This window comes from Petromyzon marinus, chromosome 40, assembly GCF_048934315.1.
Source record: "Petromyzon marinus isolate PM22_M1 ecotype Great Lakes invasive population chromosome 40, UKy_Petmar_22M1.pri1.0, whole genome shotgun sequence".
Classification (NCBI taxonomy): domain Eukaryota; kingdom Metazoa; phylum Chordata; class Hyperoartia; order Petromyzontiformes; family Petromyzontidae; genus Petromyzon; species Petromyzon marinus.
This window is the reverse complement of record NC_133706.1, coordinates 7,379,741-7,386,581: the sequence shown is the minus strand read 5'-3', so window position 1 is coordinate 7,386,581 and position 6,841 is coordinate 7,379,741.

Below are 6,841 nucleotides of genomic sequence, written 5' to 3'. Positions count from 1 at the left end.
TCCCTCACTGTACGTATGTTATGAAATAAGTTCAGCATACCTACAAGTGGAACGCATGGATAATAGCATAAAAGACAAATTATAGCTAGAGTTGACCTAAAGGAAGTGTGCTGGAGTCTGGATTATTCGCCCGGAGGGATGAGACTGCTGACGGCAACGCAAGGGACGGAATCCGCCCGAGAGGATGTGACCATGGCAGAGATGGAGCGATGAAGTTGCCTCGTGCGTAGGAGCCAGATGGATCTGTGCATCGCAAAGGCTGAGTGATGATGGCTTCCATAAAGCAGTAGATATAGCAGGGCTGATGATGATGACGACGACGATAATATCAATGCTATATTGTGCACTCATCGATCTCTGAGCCGAGAATCTGTGAAAAAGAAAAAAAAAAACGAGCTACACTCGTGTACCCTGTATTTGTTACCACTGGTTGGAGACCCTTGGGGATTGCATCCAGAATCTCAACGATGTGCTGACTCGTTGCTCTGACATGGGCCATCAGCGTTAATAACCTCCGAGCCAGAGAAACCCGCTTCACAACGCCCACCCCCCCCCCCCCCCTTCATAATTCATCGGCGTGGCGTGGCGCTAACGCTGACCCTACAGCTGACCTCCTTGCACCGAGGGAGTGTCGACGTGTATCGGTGCGCGAATCGCACCGAGTAATCCTCCCGTCGACGCTCTTTACTCCCACCTGGGACGAGGCTGGTGCGACCGTCGCTGTCGGCACGCTCGTGTCCCGCCTCCACAGCGACGATTCGCGCTCTGCGCGCTTGAGTTGGATTCCCGGCCAGGGTTGACATCAGTGATGTTGGAACCACTCCTGCCCTCTGCGCGCTTCACTAAAATGCACTGACCAGTATGGTGAAACGACCGCCACGACCTACATGGTGTTGAGAGGCCTCCATTCAGGAGTAGATTGATAAGTCGCGGTGGCGAGATGTTAACTACCTCGCCTGGTATGCAGGAGGTCGTGGGTCCGATCGCGACCCTGACACCTGCTGTATAGTGTGCGGTGTCTCTCCCCATGGTGAGATGTTAACTACCTCGCCTGGTATGCAGGAGGTCGTGGGTTCGATCGCGACCCTGACGCCTGCTGTTTAATGTGCGGTGTCTCTCCCCATGGTGAGATGTTAACTACCTCGCCTCGTATGCAGCAGGTCGTGGGTCCGATCGCGACCCTGACACCTGCTGTATAGTGTGCGGTGTCTCTCCCCATGGTGAGATGTTAACTACCTCGCCTGGTATGCAGGAGGTCGTGGGTTCGATCGCGACCCTGACGCCTGCTGTATAATGTGCGGTGTCTCTCCCCATGGTGAGATGTTAACTACCTCGCCTGGTATGCAGGAGGTCGTGGGTTCGATCGCGACCCTGACACCTGCTGTATAATGTGCGGTGTTTCTCCCCATGGTGAGATGTTAACTACCTCGCCTGGTATGCCGGAGGTCGTGGGTTCTATCCGAACTCTGACGCCTGTTTATTTGGAGCTTGCATCTTCTCCCCCGTGGTCGTGTGGATTTCTCTTCGGTTTTCCCCCTCTTCCATTTAGAAACATGCTCTTAATGGTATTTGGCTGCTATACATTTTCACGTGCTAAGCCACTTCGTTGAGCTATCATTTGTGATAGCCAGGTCGCTTCTGAAAAGAGCTACATAGCTCAGTGGTCCTTACCTGATTAAACAAAAAAAGCCTAATACATGCGCCATTGCATTTTTGTTACAACAGATGGCACATCGGTCGTCATTGTGATGTTTTTTTTTATTTTAATGAACGCACATTCATATTAAACTAATCTTAAATTAATTCCTGGGTTCAACGCTGCCCATAGCCCCACTGGCATTAACAACATAATTACAATTTAGTGAAAAGTCAACACTTGCCATCACTATGAATATATGCATGCTGGCCATAAGATGTATGTAATTTCCATCATTTGGTTCGGAACCATCAACCGTGGATGAGCTAGAAGACTTATTTCATCGTTGACTGTTTCTCAATTCAATTAATCCTGTTTACCTGCTTACATTAACTACGTGCACTGGTTGGGGAAAATGGTCACAAGTGAAAAATGCGAACCAGAATCTGAAAAGCGTCTAAAGAAGATTGGCATTGCATGGGGAGACGGAGAGCAGAAAGGCGCATGTACTGGAGAAAAGACGCAGGTGAATGGCATCGCTCAAGCCGATCATAATACGTAAGTTGGTTTGGGGCAGGATATGTCGCTCAGAGGGCAATTGGCCAACGTTCAAGAATAATATAACGAAGTTGACGGCCAAAGAATGTAATGCGTCCGATGAGGATTTCCACCGAGGAGGAGATTGAGTGATGTTATCGGATTGTGTGCAGTTACCAGATGTATCGTAGCATCGTGAGATGTGGCAATACCTTGGGAAGCCTTCATGCAACCGTACTTACGTTTATTTGGCTGTCAAACGAATAAGTGATATTTCATACGTGTAATCGGGGGTCCACATTTACGAATGGCAGCATCTGCATCAGCTTCATGGATGGCACAGCGTCCGCATTTTGGCTTATGCACAACCCATTTGCTACAATGATAGCTTTATTGTGAAGGACATAATCCCAAATGGTAATGTGCACTTTTATTAATTTTTCTTTTTTTAATCTCAGTTCTTTTTACTTACGATTTTTATTTTACGAGGTAAGACCCACTGAGCTACAGTATGTACTATGGCTTGCCAGAAGTCACCTGGCCACAAATGATAGGCCAACGAAGTGTCTTACGTGGAAATTTACAGCAAACATTCTATACACGCACGTTTCTAAATGAGGGAAATACCGAAGGACCCGGATAAAGTTCTACGCAACCACGGAGAGAACATGCAGACTCCAAATATACAGCAGCAGGCATCGGTCGGGATCGAACCCACGACCCCCTGCATCCCAACAATTCGCCACCGTGGCGCCCGCTTTAAATTATTAAGTTCCCAAATCTTTGTTTCCATCGGGAGATAAAAAGCACGAGCCTTTCGCAGGGCCAATCGATACGTTTTGCATGTAATTCGAAACTGAACTGCTGAGCGTGATCTTGCAGAGATCTGGTAGCAAAGCTATGTTGAGGTGCTTTACAAGCTCAGGTAATTGTTAATTTGATGCAGCTGTTCAAGCAGTAATAAAGAATTAGACTATCGTTTGGTCATCCTGTTAATGTTTTATTAACGTTTAATAATGCCCGCGCGTTCTACTGCAACGGTAATCGTTAAAACATTAACGCGTGCTTTTTTTACCTCTTGCGACCTGAAGTTATTCATTATTTATGAAGGCATGACCTTGGCATGACCTTGGCCGTAGCACCTGACTCTTGCGCGAAATGTAGCAAGAACCACGTAGAGGAAAATGGAGTGTAATATGTGTGCTAGAATGTTTGTAATTTTAGCCTAAACACAGCATTAAATTTGGCGTTATCACGCGTGTCCCACTCGGTATAATATTTATCGTAAAAATATAATAATCTGTTCATGGGGAATTTTTAGGCAGCATAGCAAGTAGGTTGCTGACATCTTTTTTGGTTACAGGAGCGTTTGTTTGTCCGTCTCTAGTGCATGTGGCTATTCTCCTAGGCGTACATCGTTGCCCCAATACTCCCAAAGTAATACCGTCTTTTACAAAGAGAGCTTGATAATTTTTGGGGGGCAGGTTTCCTGAGCAAATGAAGCCGTTGTCATTTTACTTAAAAATTCAAAACGTCAATTATGTTTACTTGTTGATCATGATCATCTTTGATTGCATTGATAATTACACAATGTTCCCACGAACCAAAGAGTGGAATTGTGTCCGTTTGATTACCGTAATATCCTTTTTTTGTGGATTTATACAGCGTTGGTTTCATTGTGAGCATAGCATTTAAAAGGGCTTTTCAAATCGACCAGAGCATGAGCTGGTGCTTCTCTCCTTTATACAGCTCACATGTAATTGTGAAAATTCCACGAAGGGCAAATCTGTCCGTAGGAAAATCAATGTTCATTTTAGAGGTGTACAGAGCTCTGAGGCAGCCTCGCGAGAAACCTGAGTATGAACCTAGGTTTCTGTCACCTGTACTCAAACTGCGTTTTAAAGTACGTATAATTTTTTCATGGTTATAACTCGTTCATCAGTGATTACACAAATATTGTTTGGTTTGTTATTGAATATGGCAAAAGTCCAGCTCTGTTTGCCCACCAAATGAAGAGGATCTTTTTATAGCGGGGTACATGGGAGAGCACCTTCTTTAGTGTAGGTGAAAGATCACCTGGAAGGGATCTCATCATTTGTTGTGTCTATAAACTTCCATGGGCCACCCTATAACACAGTGACACGACCCTCCGGGGGAATGATGAATTAATAATGTGTCTTATGGCATGACACTGACAACATAATTGGAATAACATTTGGGGGGGAAAAGACAAAGCTCATATTTTAAAGGTCATGTTCATTTTACCATGGATCCGAGAACTGCCATGATTTCATGGTTAGGACACCGGACTTGGAACCCAGAGGTTACAGGTTCTGTCTTCCAGCCACAATGGGCAGATTTATTAAAATCCCACCGCCTCTGTCCGTCCAGCAGCAGTTATGAATGGGCAACACCATCGTTAGTCGATCGGCAGGTTGCGTGTGCGGTGGGGTAAAGTGTGGTCACTCCCACCCCTTCCACGATGACTATTGGGCGTAGACGAGGACGCTAATCACGTTTCTCGAGATGATGCGCGCTCCAAATCTCCCAGCAGCGCCGAGCGAGAAAGCAATTGCAGGGCCGCACCGTTTAAATCTCGCTCATTTTGATCAAACCCATGAGGATGATACCTGCCAAGCCAATCCCTCGAGCAAGATGCAAACGTGCGAGAGTGTATTATATGTAAGTTAAACTTGTTTAGCACAGTAGTACGTAGCCAACCAGTCTATACAGAAGGTGCATGCAGCCACTGCACTGCCGTGCAAAAAAAAGTCAAAATGCTCGGAAAACCGTCGACGAGAGACTTGCGTTCAGGGGTCGACAGTCTGTGGCTCTGGAGGAGCATGCGGCTCATCAAGGACTGCTTCGTGACGTTTATTATGGACCGCCGTCTCGTATTGACATTGCATTGCGCTGCTTGAGTTTGAGTTGTTGCCGAATTTCAGAAAGAGAAAATGTTTTTTTGTTAACTTATAGTTGCAGACCCCTGATTTAGTTCATCCAGAGATTTGTGCTTCTCGCCATCCGTTTGGAGTGCACAAAAATAAGAGCCTTAACGGACTGTTGGGGAAAGTGCTGTTGGCGAGCACCTAATTAAGGCCGACAAGGCACACGGAGGAGTGGGTGGCCAGTACCACACCCGACCGCCTTTGTATCCCCAGTGGCGATGTTCGCACACCGCACCAGGCACTCATTTGGCTCCACAGTCGACCGAGGGGGGGGGGCCCGGGACCGATTCAAATATTCGCCGCTATTATTCGTCATGAGCGGTGATCGAACTCTGCTCGCCGGGTTCGTAGCGCGGCGCGCTAACCGCTACACTACCGCCCCCCACACGTGCACACGCACACACACACACGCGCACGTACGCACACACCTGGCAGCTGCTGAGACAATTAACACCCTGACGTCGCCGCCCTGCCCCTTTGTATTCCACGGAGGGCTGGAGCGAGTCAATGAGCCCCCCCCCCCACCCGCCCCATTATTCACCACGTGCCCGAGTGTGGGGAGGGGCGCCCCCCTCGCCGTGTCGTAGCTTTGCTCGATGCCTATTGACTCCCGCGTGCCCCATTGACTGCGCCCGTAGAGGAATAAATACGCGCGCACGCACGCGCGGTTTAATGCATTGCTTATTATGCAACTGGTAGCGGACGGGCTTGGAAATGTGGAACCTGCGGTACGTAGCGTTTAAATTCTGGAATGTGTGTGTGTGTGCGTGGGGGGGGGGTAGTGTAGCGGTTAGCGCGCTGCGCTACGAACCTGGCGACCTGCTCATGGCCAACACCGGTGACGTTTATCTGAACCGGTCCTGTCTCTCCGCTCAGTCGCCTCGGCCTCAAATGAGTATCTGGTGGGATGTGTAAACATCGCCACTGGGGAGACAAAGGCGGCCGGGGAAGGTACTGGCCACCCACTCCCTCGTGTGCCGTGCTGGCCTTCATAGGTCCTCGCTAACAACACTTGCCCCAACAGTCTGCCAAGGCTTTACTAGGGATCTTTATCTTTGTGTGTGCCTGGTCAAGTTACAAATGCACATTTGCACGCTGTGCCACAAGGGACCATCCCCAATGTTGGCCTTAAGCCGGTGATATAAATTCCACATTACTATGGCAAGGACCAATAATTATTAGCATAAGATGGCGACCAACGGCTTTCGACGAAGTGGTGCTCGTTTTATTAACCGCATAGGGATGATGTGTTGAGACGGATTTTAGATTAGTTTAATATATATGTAAAGACGACTTGGCCACGCCTTGAGATGGTTTCTTTATTAAGGAGCCACGTGCTCACACTCGGACAGGCGGAGACCCCCACTGCAACAGCCCCGAGTCTCCCGCGCATCTCCCTTTTATACGATCCGAGGCCACGCCCCCATTCCCGAATCTTCTCGCAGGCTTTAGACGCTCGCTCAACCAGCAGACTCTACCGTCCTCTTCCGTCACCTGGCCACGATACTATTCTCGCTTCCCGCAACCACCAATCTACTCGTACTGCAGGCTGACTCCCCTGGTATTACCTCCTGTGGCCACTAGTCCATTCGCACCGCAGGCTGACTCCCTTGTCATTACCTCCTGTGGCCACTAGTGCATTCACACTGCAGGCTGACTCCCTTGGCATTACCTCCAGTGGCCACTCGTCCATTCGCACTGCATGCTGACTCCCCTGTCA